The sequence below is a fragment of the Falco peregrinus genome, chromosome 7, assembly GCF_023634155.1.
Source record: "Falco peregrinus isolate bFalPer1 chromosome 7, bFalPer1.pri, whole genome shotgun sequence".
In the NCBI taxonomy this organism is placed as follows: domain Eukaryota; kingdom Metazoa; phylum Chordata; class Aves; order Falconiformes; family Falconidae; genus Falco; species Falco peregrinus.
The window spans coordinates 57,966,337-57,980,708 of NC_073727.1; positions in this window are offsets into that span (position 1 = coordinate 57,966,337).

A 14,372-nucleotide genomic window follows, 5' to 3' on the forward strand; every position below is an offset into this window, starting at 1 on the left:
CAGTGTGACCTATCTGTATGACAGCAAAGCGTAACAGCCTTGGTCAGGGATATGGGAGGGATATGGGCCTTTCTATGCAAAGGAGGATATATGTCCAAGAGGGAAAGATGCAATGTTTGCAAACTACCTGCTAAATATATATCACTATGAATATTTATGAATACTGTGTGATTCTTGTAATAATAAAGACAGACACAGATGTAAAGGTGGATAAATAAATCTGTGAATAATAATTTTTTCTCTCTGCAAGATAAGCTGCACACACAGCTCTTTGTGTTTTCTCTCTTTTCATCTTAGCTCTGACCCATGCTCTTTGTTTGCTTAAACACAGAACAAGGAAGTTTAATGTGCAAAAAAAGTTTAATCTAGTCTGAAGTACGCACTTAAAAACCAGAAAAATACTCAAATTAAGAGCAAAAGTCCAAAATTAATTTGGAATAGATTTTACCTATTTTACTTTGCACAGTACATTTTCAAAGAGATTTAACAGAGCTTTAAGTACAGAAAAGAACATTAACTGTTCTAAGCTGATGTATGCCAAGGTTCATTGTTTTGCTCTCAGATAGTCATGTATTGAGTGCAGAGTTAGGTTAAACTAACACATTTCATCCCTCAGGAGTGTTAACATGAGAATTAAGGGCACTGAAAGGTAAAGACGCATTACCTGTTCATGTATAGATCCAGTGAAGTTGCACCCTCCTTATAGATAGAAATAGGAAAGCTGAAAATAATTATTTTTACAGTTCCTTAAACTTTTCAGATGATTGAAAGACGCAGATCTCAGCCTGTTCAAATCATTATCTGTTTTTCTGCTAGGAGGATGGGAAGAGCATCCCCTTATTTATCTGTGGTTGTCTGCTCCCTTGTCACCTAGCACTCAGAGCCCAGGAAAAAAAAAAAACGGAAAACCCAAGCAAATGCCAAAATTTGTTGTTGTAAGTTTCCTGCAATGCTTTTTTATTTTTTAATAATGAGGAGCCCTTTGGATCCATTGTTAGCTTTTTAGGACTCTGTCATTCCAATGTGCTGGACTGTATTGAGACCATAGCATCCTTCCTGTCATTCAAGTGAAATCCTCAAGAGAACTCTGAGTGACCTTATTTATCCCTCAATAAACAGGCTATGATATCTATTCCTAACTATGGCTGTACTCTCAAGACAGGAATTCCTGTGTGTAATGGATGACAGCAGATTTTGGATAAAACTGGGATACATAGAACTAATGTGAATACTGTCTAAGGTTTGGATTTCATAAGCATCATTTTGGAAAAGTGTGACAAAAATAACATGTCCCTACTCATGACAACTAGTCTTTATGTAAACTCCTTTCTTCTTTTTGCCATTCAGAAAACTTCTCTCAAACCTTTACTCTACAGACTGATATATAACTAATGTTTAAAAGTAAATTACTAGGTAGAATTATTGTGTTTTATTAAGGAATTCAGTGCTTTTCCAAAACTGGTTAAACAGTTTCTCCCAAGTATTATGGTGTAACTAAACAACTGTTTTAATTAGTACATCCTTTAAGATGCAGAATTAAGCAATATTGTTTCTTAATGTTTGATTTGTTTTACTCTCACAAATCTGACTTCATCATCCCTGTATTGGATTGCATAATGACTTCATCAATAAGATGGAGAGTATCTCTGTTCTTTAATCTTTAATAAACTGATTGAGCTGAGATCTTTACGGTTTGCTTTTCAGTATGGCTGAAAAATTAATTTGAGTTAGACATATTCCTGAAAGAGCTGGTCTACCCAGCAGGTTTCAATCCCCTTTTCATTCAGGTCTTTCCTTAGAAGATTTGCTGAGCTCAGACCTATGTATCTATCTTATAATCACAGAATCAGAGCCTGGTCCTTACATAGTCTTCAAAGCAGCCTTGTGGCATTGGCTTATTCAAGGCCACCTCAGAAGCTGTCTGATACGATGTGGTTGTCCACAATTCTTCTGCATCTACTTATTCAGCCACTTCAGGCCTATCTCTGAAGTCACATCTGAAAAGATTCTGTTTCAAGCTTCCTCATCTCAAGGACTGAAAAGATGCCTAAAAACATTTTATCTCCACACATTGACAAGTAACCTAGTCTTCACTAAAGAAAGAGCCAGAATATTGTGGTCATAACAATTATTATGGTCATGATAATATAGAGGTTTCCTGTTTTTTTACATCTTGGAAAGGTCTTGATTTGCATCTGAGATGAAATCTTTCAGAGTTCATAATACTTCACATTTCTCTTTCTTTTTTTGTTTTGATAACCAGCAAAATTTTCATATTTTCTTCTGACGTTCTCTAGAATAAGGTTAAAAACCATCTGTCAGGGCTGTTTTGGGAAGAATTGATTTTACTTTGCCTTCAGGGATTGGAATAGATGATCTCTTGAGATTCCTGCTGTCCTAATTTCTGCGAGTTAGTGATTTATCATCTTGAAAAATTTTCAGTAACACTGATTTTGAGTTCTCCCCTGAAAAAATTTTTAAGAAGTAATGGGGGCTAAGGAAAGAGGTGTAGTAAGAAAGAGTTTAGTAGATAGGTTCTCCAAATTCTTGCGGATGTCAGCCAGCTATGTTATAGGTAATCATCTTTCCTTTGTAACCCTCTTATGTCTCATTCATGTGACATGGAAACAATTACATGAAAATGCAGATGTAGATTCCAGTAATCTCTTTGGAATAGATAAATAGACTTTGAAATAATTTACAAATGATGCACAAAATCTGTGGGCCATCTGCTCACTGTTGGGGAAAGAAAACACATTTCTCCCAACAGGCTTTTTATATACAGAATTGCTCTTTTCACACAGCAAGGAGGAAAACAATAGATAGCCAGCAATCTGGAATGCAACTCACTCACACACGCTTTGAGAGCTGCATTGTGATCATCTCTTGTGAAAGCAATTAGGGCAAGAACTGTGTGTATATTAAGAAACTGCTTTTTCCTCAGCCACATGTGCAGCCAGGGCAAGAACCACTCACAGCAAGAACTGCCTGTGCTATCTGCTCTCCAGAAGCAGATGAATCGATGTGAGTGTAATATAGAAGAAGGCAAGGTGGGATTATAGCAACAGACCACAGTGGGTGCTGCCTATACTGCAATACCTGCTTCTATCAAGCTCCCAACAAACCTGAGCACAGTTTCTCCTGGTGTTATACCAGTACCTTGTGGAGCTCTGCCTATGCAAGTCTCTGACAAAGCTTTCCTTAAAAGTTCTTTGTATTCATGTACAAGATAAAAATCTACTTTAATGCAGAAGTAGGAAGGACTTTGTTATGCATTGCCCTTTTATTAGCCAATTCAACAGTTAAAATCCCTTTGAATTAGTGATATGTAGACTGCACTCTAAGAATAATAGTCTAGAGGGGTTTTGTCTGATTCTTAATCATGTAGGTCACTTAAACATCACTAGTGTTTGCACAAGCCAAGTCACAGTCTTCTTGGTGGCAGAATTGTCAGCCTAAACTCAGCTGATCTACAGAGGATAGTCCTCTACTGTGAGTCATAGTCTACACGTGGCCATATCAGCACTTCAGATTTTCTTGACAACCCCATCTGTGTCTGCTGGCAACGCTCTCTAAGTTTGACCAGAGTGGAAACAATTCAGTATGATTCTGAAGCAATTAAATGCTGGTTGCCAAACAGTAAGATTCCCAGCAAGAAAGTGCCTCAGCGCAGCTGACAGATTCCTTCTGCCAGGGAGATCCCACTGAAAAGTTCTGGTGTGAAGAAGATGAAATAAAGGCTTGGCAGGATTTCCTGTGAGTTACAGGGAGGTGAAAGGCATTGTGGTACAGTGGGAGGTCAGGTGAGCTCTTGGCATGTGCCACCATTCTGACTGAAGCGTCTTCATGGTGACTGTGAGACAGCACATGACCAGACAGCTGTTTGGGTTGTAGGCTTCCTGATGTGATGCATGGTCTTCTCTTGGTGTTGCATATCAATCAATCAAATGTGAAACAAATGGGCTTAGAGTGGAGTCCAGCAAGTTGATAATTTTCAGTTAGAGGCCAAGGGTAAAGTCCTGAAGAGAAAGGGTGCAAAATTCCCAGGTATATCCAGAATAGTTAGCTATTAAATCCCACTAGATAGTTATAGGTCTCAGTTTTGGCAGCCAGTTTTATGAGATATCTCTCTCCTAGTAGGAATGAAGTCAAGATAACCTGAGTGCAGCATGTTTCTTCCATCACAACATTCATCTCCTGAGTTCCACAAGATTTTTGAGTTTGAAAAAATGCATACAAATTTTTTTGAAGTATTCAGCGCCAAATATCAGTTTCGGTCAGTAATCAAACATGGCAAGCCATATCAAAATTTGGAATACACTTACAGTAGCAGTGATCTGAAACTGAGTGCTAAAGTAGATCTCATCAGAGGTGATAGATTTCTCAAAAGTCTGATGACATAAAAGTTAAAAAGAACTGGCTGTAGTTCAGATCTTTGAGATAAGTTGCTCAGCTGGGACCTTGAGGAGTCAGCCTTCCTCGTATGCTTTCCCCAATTACTTGGGCAATGCTTTCCATCCAAACTTACAATTACTTACATGACCAAATTTGGAAGAAAATGCTCAAAATCTCAGTCACTGGCCAATGCAGGGCCATCCTTCAATTTGCCATATCACACACTACTGAGGGAAATCCCATTAAACTCAGTGAGATAAACTGTTTGAATAAATGCTTATCAGTGGGAACTACTGCTATATGAAGAAAATTAAAGATTATTAGATTCATACTTGTTTATGGTATGAAGAGATGTATTTTCCCCCACTTCTTCTTCCATCAAGTTTTACTTAACTCTGTGAAATATCTCAGTGCAACTGGTAGTAATGCTGCTGTGATAGGGTACTGTCCCAAGGGGATCCTATCTTGGCTCACTGTAATTTCAAAGGCTCAGATATAAGAGCTGTTTAGATCATTTGCAAATTTGGATGGGGAATCTGTAGTACAGCAGTGTTGCCACACAGCATTCCCACATACGGTTTTTGTTACCCATTGTCTGTTCAAAGTGCTAGACACTGGCCGTGTGACTCCTATAAAACTTTCTTTTGTAATTTATTTATATAGGAAACCACAGTTTACACTCAATGTCTGGTTTCCAGTGAAGTTTTGCTTTTATTTCCAATTGAACTTGCTAAGGCACAAAGAGGTCAAACAACTAGTGAAAGGTCACTTGGTGATATTAGCCAATGGCTCAGGTCAAATCACCACCCAGTGCCTTCTGGTTAGTTGGTAAATCTCTTAGGATTTCTTTTTTTTTTTTTTTTTTTTTTTTTACTATGCTGCTGTTCTACTCACCTGTTTAAACTGCTCCATTATGGCAGTTGTAGTGTAAAACCTCCACATATTGCCTCAGAGAAGTATTTCATGACTGTATTTGTGGAAAAACCCATACATGATAATTTTGTAGAAGTGGACTGCATACCAGATGAGAGTATACACTGCTGTATAGCCTAGTTGTCCAGGCCTAGTGATCTCACAGATCTCATAGACCTCCTGTTCCTTCTATCTATCTGCACAGGCTATGATGGAATGGAAAACAGTAGAAACAGATGAAGCACAAATCATTCCAAACCATTCTGGCTTGGAGTTGGCACAGTCTCCCCACAGTGACCATGGATTTGGGATCAACCCTTATAACAATAAAAAGTTCATACAACATGTTTCAACTAAAATTATTAAATTTTGATCCTCATGGGAATCTGATAGGTCATGTTTATTCAACCACTAGCCTTTGCTTCCCCCACTCTGAAATAAAAATAAAATAAAAAAATCCCCTATGACAGTGCCTGCAGTTTGATTGACTTACTAGGATGGCAGGGTGACAGGCAGCAGGACCAAAGGTAAAACGGTCAGGACTAGAAAGGAGCAGGATCAAATAAAATCAATACAATAAGCTCTAGTACTCAGGTAGCATTTGAAAGAGAGAAGAGTAATATACCTTTAATTACAACTTTATCCAGTCATTTGCTTAATTCTACTCTAGCAAATGAAACAGAATTTTCTAATTGAATAGACTGCAGCAGTCATAAGAAAACCAACATTAAGAACAGACTAAAAATTAATATACTTTTTGCCTTTACATAAAGGTCCCCTTCAAGAATTGCCTGCTTTCATCTGAGGTCATACCTGAGCACCAGCTTCCGCCCCTGTGTGCTGCATAGACAGCAGAATGGCCATCAGTGTGTGGGAGAACCAAGCAGTGTGGGAGGACACTAACGCATAACTTTAAGTAGCACAGAAAAAACATGTCTTCATCTTAGACCTGGGCAGTGGAACTATAGGCCCCAGCCTAAAGAGACGAGAAATTAGGAGAAGCAAAATAAATGAACAAGTACATTTTACTCAATTGACAAGAACAGAAAACCCCTTAACTCAACTACTCAGTCTTCTGGTGGGCTTTCCCTGCAAATGATCGCTGATGGACCAGCCCTCTTCATGAACGTGGTTTCTAGGAGAGGAAAATAAAGTCATAAGTGTTGTAAATGCTCTGGGAGACACTGTATTGTTCTTCCCTGTGCCTACAAAAAGCTGTATCGCATTTGTGGTTATGCACTGCATAGTGTTGACAATTCCAGAGGATCAAAAATTACAGGCCTGATTTGCAAAACTGTGAGATTAATTCCCAAAGTATGAGTATATTTCATCTGATTTATTTTAAAATGACTACATTGAATTGTTTGGTCTGTCTTTAAGCTTTGGAATTCTTCCTGCTCTTTTCAGCCCCAGAGCACCTGATCCCCTAGAGCAGGGGTCCTCAAACTACGGCCCGTGGGCTGGATACGGCCCCCCAGGGTCCTCAATCCAGCCCCCGGTATTTACAGACCCCCCCTGCCCTGCCCCTGCTGGGGGTTGGGGGGGAAACCAAGCAGCCGCAGATGGCCTCTGCCACTTCATCCGCGCGCCGGCCCCCTGGTTAAACAGTTTGAGGACCCCTGCCATAGAGGGTCCCTCTTGAGTCCCAGCTCCCACAGTTGCATAGGATAAGATGATTCAGCGTCCTGTTCCTAGAGCTTTCCCATCATTTCTAGTCTCATCAGTTCTGTCCCCACCCATTTATCTCTTCATTCCACACAGCCCTTTTCCTCCTCCAAAGACACGTATCCTTAGTTCTTCCCCTATTTTCCCAATAGCATTTTTTCTCATCTTGAAGATCCTAAAGATAGGTATCTCCCCCTGACACACCCATCTCTCCATTCCAAATAAGGGTGACCACCTTAGGATTCTTCCAATATTTCTCCTGTTCAGCAGGAGGAGGGATGGTGGAGGGACACATTAAATCCAGAAGTTTAGGGATGAAGAATTCACTCCCCAAGAAGTTGGGCTTTTCCAGTCCTCTCCTCCCCTCTCTAAGAATGCCATTCAGTCCTCAGTGGTAAAGGAGAGCAGTTGACTTTCCCCCATTAGGTCCTTTTCCCTGGGGCAGGAAGAGTGGAAGACAACATGAGATGTTTTTTCCAGGAAAACTAAAATTCAAGAGGAAGCTGGAGCTTTTCTTCAGCTCACAATGGCTCCAGCTATAAATTAAATATTGTCCCCTCCACCCCCCACCAAATTATATCATAAAGATTGCTTCCCTCTGTATAAAAAATTATGAACGCAGTGTCTGAAGAGTGCACTGATAACCCTATCACCAACCATCTACAGTTGTGACAGAGAGCCTTGGCTACAGATTTTTCTCCTTTTATCATATGGTCCATACAACCTGTCAGAGGTCAGCATTGTTTCACAGCAGGGTTCTGCCTCCCCTGATGGCCAAGCTACTGTTTCTGGGTAGAGTTCACCATGTAGTAACCTGAAGCCACCAAACATGAGGGGTCACAGGAGCTTCAGTGCTGGGCCCCAGGCCCCTGCTTGCCTGCTGCCTGTGCCTGCCAGCTGCCAATACCAGCTGTTTCCTGTTGTAGATCTACCACACCACTGAACATTGTGAAATGTTTTTATCAGGGATGGGAAGTATCCAAAGGAAGCAGGCAGGATGAAAGGAAGGAGAGTTCACTCTGGCTGCTGGCACTGTACAAAGAACTGGGAGTAATTTAGAAGAGAAATACCTGAATAGTTAAAAACTTCAAATAAGATGCTGCTGCTGCTAGCTGTGTTCCTGTCAACTCCATAAACTATATTTCTTTATTCAGATGCTTGGAACAATTTATTTTTATCTTCCTGGTAAGGTAAACCAATGCTAACAATTTCTAGCACTTGAAGCTGTTCTTGGGACATTTCCAAGAGATAGCAGTATTTTCAACACATATGTATGTGCATGTGTGCATGCATTTTACCACAGTTACTAATCCTCTTTCTAATTTTTATCTGTATATTTATACACATATAAGTTTAATACTTGCATAGGTAAGTGTATTTCAGAGATGGTAACATTTTTCAGAAAGGTCATATGTATTTAGAGATTTAACTCTAGTTTTGGTGTTCAGTTCTGTAGTCTCTCATCTTGCAAATGGCTCCCATGACTCTATTATAAATTAAAAAGACAAAAATCACCTCCCCAGCATTATTTGGGCCTTGCAACTGAGCTGCTAGGGAAGTAGCAGTTATTATAAACCATTTTTAATGAAGAAAAATGAGTTAGAAAATAGATGTGATCTATCAAATAATACTCAATGTGTCTGTCGTAGGTTATAATCTTTTCAAATGTAAGATCTGGAAAGTACGACCTGTGGTTTTTTGTATTAGTTGGGTAATACAAAATGCCATGAGATACTGAATGAAAATGTTAATGCTGTATAATAATAGTAATAATGATAATTAAAAACAGAATTTAAAAATCTTGACCCCTGCTCCCACTCTCTTGTGTAGTTCTATTACAGTGTTGTCCAAGAAGCTGCATCAATGATCTTAAGTTTATTTGCTTGAATTAGTGCCTGACCCATCTGAGACAGTGATTCTACAACCTGAGTTGGTGTGACATACTCTCCTGCTACTTTTCCAAAGCTGTATGCCAGAAGTTAGGATCTGTTATTATTTCAGTAATTTAAAAAAAATATTGTGGTAATTGGGACTATGTAGTAAATTAATTTATAGTCAAAAGGAATAAATCCACTTCAGGCATCCAGTTTGATGTATGAAGAAAGAAACTGTTTGTCAAGTTATAGATGTTTTTGTTTTTAAATATCCAGTGGAGGAAGGAAGGTTTTTTGATTGATATAAAGACTGAACTGGGAGTTAGAAGACCTGGGTTCAATTTGCAGCTCTTCACAGACTTCCTGTGTCACCTTGGATCAGCCATTTACATTTCCCAGTTCTTCTCTTTCCTCCCATCAAAAAAAAAAAAAAAAAAAAAGGAATAATTATATCTACTGACATCACAGGAGGTTTGTGAGACTAAAGAAATGAGACGAACAACTTTTAGAAGAGTTCTGGCTCTTGTAAGTTACTCTATAACCTCCCATTCTCAATATGCTCAGAGCATTACACTTCAGAGCACCCTGGAGGGTCTATCTTATCTACGTATCTGTGTATGAGGAACTATATTAGACTGAGCTGAATTGGAGGGATTGTGTTACTTGGTACAGTGCCTCTGGAATGCTGATTTCTGTAATCTTTGCATTGCTGCTGGTCTGGGCTGGTGTCTTTTGTGACTTGTGACTCAGTTAAAAGGTTGTCTAGGATGCTCAGCGTATCTGCAGTGAATACAACATTTAAATAAATAAAAGATGAGTAATATCTGTGTAAGGACATGAAACATTTGGAGGGGACTTACAGAGTTGAAGTTCTTATGCATTGTTAGAATTTGTAATTAAAAAATTTCAAGCTTTTAATTTTTCCTTTTTGTTAGAAAAAACTTTAGTCCTTTTCATTTGTAGTCATTTGACATCAGGATACATTCACAAACAATGTATAGTTTGTGTGTGTTGGTGCATGTATATATTTATACATGTGAGTATGCATTTGCACATGTAATGTGTATGCATAAAGAAAGTTGCTTCTGAGTGCATGAACTTGTGTATGAAAGTAGGAACAATAATTTTTGTATCACAGCTGTGGCTGTTTTCAACATCAAAGTGAAAAGAAAACAGTAAAAGTAAAAGAAAAGAAGGGAAAAAAAGAAACATAAACCAAAACTATTATTAGAGAACAAAGGAACTGATCCCACAGACAATTTTTCAACAGCTGGCAAGGTTCATCAGCTATTTTTACTGGTGTAGTGCCGGTCCTGTTAACTCTGTCATTTTTTCTATTTTGTTTTGTGCACTTTTTTTTGTTCATGAGTATCACTTATGGTTGGATTGATTTCAATTATGCAGGTGTATGTGTTAAGTAAAACCATACTGAAGTCAAGGAAGTGCAAAAATCAGCATCCTCAATAGTTCTGTAGGGACTCATTGCCTTGATCTGCGAGGCAGGTGGCCTTCAGATAATATACATTTAACAACTGGTCCAGTATTTCAATTGTTCTCCTTGGAATTTGTCATGCTGTAAAGCAACCCTTCAAGTAAGCACCTTCATTCCCCTTTTGCAGTGAGCTGAGAGACCCTCAAGACTGCCAGCCATTGACATTCAGAAATTGTACCGATCATCAAACAGTGAAAAAAATGACTAAAAAATCATGTGATTATGTAAAACTGGGAAAGTCCTGATTTCTTTTGGTTCATTCTTTCTAGCTTGCAGTTTTGGTCTAGAAACTGGAATCTATTTATTTTATAGGAGGAAAGCTGAGATTCTTGCTTAATCATATGACCCCAGGAGCTGAAGCTTAATGGAAAAGAAACAGCGAACTGTCATAAGGCTCAGGATGCAAATTACGAGAGTTGGCAATGCTGAAGGCACATACTCCTCTACTTCTGAATCTTGGATTGACTAAAAGAGATGGGTTTTCAGCATCCTGCAGAAGCTGTACATGTATCCAGAAGTTTCATCCATAAATGATTCCTGCTGAAGCAGCTTCTCCTCCTTTTATGGGGCTGATGAAAGTATTGTAACTGGTAGCAAAGATTTTTCACTACCAATAATATTCCAGAAATAGGTTGTGAGGGAAACCTGAGAGAATATTTTTAAGAATGCACTGACTGAAGAAGCTTAAGTGTCTAAAAGATGGGATCTGCCTATCAGGAGGTAAATATTTGCAGTTAAGGCTTTGGAAAAAATTAATCACTGGGATAAGGGAATCTAACTGTTGACTAAAGTGGAGTAGCACCCATAGATAGGGTACAGATAAGAACAATGAAAACTGTTTCATTTTGTCTGTCTTGGGAGTATTTTCTAATTATATCATCTAAAGAAGATACTAATTCACTGAAAACCAAAACTGTATATGCAGCCAAAAATAAATCAAATCAATAAAAGATCATTTGCCCCATTTGTGATGTTATGATTAGTCTGTGACAGGCATATAATTATTACTTCCCATTGGGTGAGATTCAGAATTCCCTCCCTCAGCAACTGTTTCTGGCAGTGCAATGTCTATAAATGTCTATCTGGACACAGGCAGGGAATCCAGATACGTGATTTTCTTACATGGTCCCTGTAGGGATGCAACAACCTCCAACAAGTCATTCTTTACTCCTGAAAGTTAAGTAGCAGCTGCCTAAAACTAGCCAATAAGATAGACTAAGTACAGGGACCTGGAGTTAGCATTTTTTTTTCAGACTGCAGCTCCTAAATCCTGGATGCTGATTAAGCATCTTCACCTGCTTCAGTATGGAGCAGAAAGAACCTCACTGAGGAACTTTATTATCTGCATTTGGATAAGTGCTCAGGTGTGAAGACTTGTGCTCATGTTTTTGAGAGGTTTAAAAGGGTAATTGCCCTTCTCTGAGAAGCTTATTCCAATCAATAGTCATTCAGCAGGCTGGCTGCGCAGATGAAGAAAACTCACTGCATTTGCCTTTCCTGTGAGCTGAGCCGCTGCACAGTTAAGAATGCAGTAGTCATGGGGACAGTATGAGCCCCTAAGGCTGAATGAAAATGATACCAGGCTCATGTTTTCCGCCTGCTTAGTACATGATCCTACTATTCCTCATTTTATAAATGGTTGCCTTCTTTGGTCTAGATGAAAGTCACCATGATTGCTGTGCTCTGCATAGAAGATGGTGTCCATGCTCATGCTCCAGGTTCTGTTTGTGCTTCATGAATCAGGCCTTCCTGGGTGGCAAAGGCATAAGTAGGTTGTGCCTTACCTTTTATATGGATTACTGGGAGCTCAGACCAGGCTAGAAGTGGACCTGATTGACTGAACTAGCAAGAGCAAGTATTCCTCAGTTCTTTCTCCAGGAACTGGAATGGAATCATGTCTTTCTTTGGGAACCTTTAATTTATATACACTGAGCCTTTCAAAAGGACTTTGTTAGATTTTGATCATGACTGTTCTTGGGGTGAGTACATTTAGTTTTGGAATTACTTGATAACATGTGGAATAATATTTACATTGGCTTACTATGAGAGGAAAACATGAATATTTCAAACTGTGTTCCACATGTTTACTTTTTAAATCCTTCTAAGCCAGCTAATTTTTACACTGAGTCTGTACATTCATTACCTGGTATCACACACTTAAAGAAAATGTCTATGGACTAGAGCTAAGAGGTCATCCTGCTGATTTCCCTGCACATATAGAATCATTCCTTACAGAAATATTTTTTCTTGAGAGTGCTGTTTTATTTTAAGAGGATAATCAATGGTTCTGTGATGAGTTTCCTTGGGAAAATGTTCCACTGGCTGGCAGACCTTGCTGTTAGGAACATGGGTCTGGTATTTAGACAATTTTTTTTTCCTTGGATCATTTTGTGCCTTATCATTTATTATTTAATTTACCATGATGTCTCTTTCTCCATACAAACGAAAAAAAAAAAATCCTTCTAAGGCATCATCACCAGGGTGTTGAGGAGGTGCTATGAACCTTCATAGCTGGGGTTTGGTCATAGATGGCTCGATTTTATTCCCTACCAGTAGGTACTTTGTGTCCTTTCAGACTTGGTATGTGATCCTGCCTGGCCTCCTGCTGCTGATCCAGAAGGTCCTATGTCAGACCTTGCCAGCCTTATGTGGGTGTGTCAGAGGGTGTCTCTGATGGCATTCAGTACTTGCGTTAAGGCAGCTGAGTTGCACAAAGAACCACCGTTTTAAGAATATGAGTCTTCAGAGTAAGGTAAGTACAATAAGAATGTGAAGTCTTATTAAAAGTCTTCTTCGATGAGGATTCCATGGTAAAAGCTGGGCATTGGAGTCAGCCTTTTTTTTCTGGCTAGGTATAATCTGTGGCTCTACTTACCAAGCTTCTACAGGATGAAAGAGATATTAAAGGTGAGATTCAGCGGCTGGACCAAGATACCTACATGAGCATTACAGTGACTGAGGCCTGGCCCTCTCTGGCTGTATTGGCTACCCCTTACAGTGGGATTTTGTAGCTCACATAATATCCCTTGTTGTGTGAGCTGAATCTCATGGCCAAAATTCAGCTGCTTAGCCATACATGTCTTCTGTCATTTGAAATATCCCGATATACCCAAATTACCCACACAACCTGTTTTACATATAACATAGGATGTGCAACAGACCTACACACGTCTGGAGAGGCGCATGAAGGCCATCTAAAATGGTGCTAAGTACCTATGTTTTACCTATGTTTAGACAACTGAATCTCACCCTGAATTTCTGAAGGATGAATACTGAGATGTCTCTCAAAACTTTCAAGTATATTTATTCAGCTAATTCAACCACACAAGATCTTTCTTTTATTGTTTAAAGGTTTAACGCTTTTCATTTAGTGCATGTAGTTTATTGTAGGACAAGTAGAGATTAAAAAAGAAAATAAGGGGTACTCCGCTGATACCTAATCCAAATATGCCTAAAAATTATGGCCAAAGCAGGGACCTATCAAGCACGTGATTGCAATGGCTCATGGACACCTGGGGTATTCACATTGTCATCTGGCTTGGCATCAAGCTTGAGTATCCTGCTTAGAAATTACTTCCTCTCCCCCTAACCATATCGTGAACAAAGCACAAAGCATGGGCGCTCTGAATATCACCTGAACCAAAAGTCTAAAATCAAGAGTGTCTGACTATCACCTACTGAAAGCAGTTGCAAAATATTGTTGTGGAACTCTGTTGTTTGAATGCTTATTTTCAAAAACTAAGGCTTCTATTGCAGTCTTTATGCAATGCCACAGTGATGAGTCCCAAGAAATGGACTAAAAAGACTCTTCATTGCCAATAACTGAAAGGCAACACAACTGTGTACTCAAAAAAGATATTTGCACGGACAAGAAATTCTCTTACTGCTTATTGTCCAACATTTAGTTGACTCTAATGTAGTAAAAACAATTCCATATAAATAATTTATGTCATGTCTTGCAACAAATTTTACTTCTAGAAGATGCTAACAATAATTTTTGCTGGATCAATTAATTATTTGAACTTCTATGAACT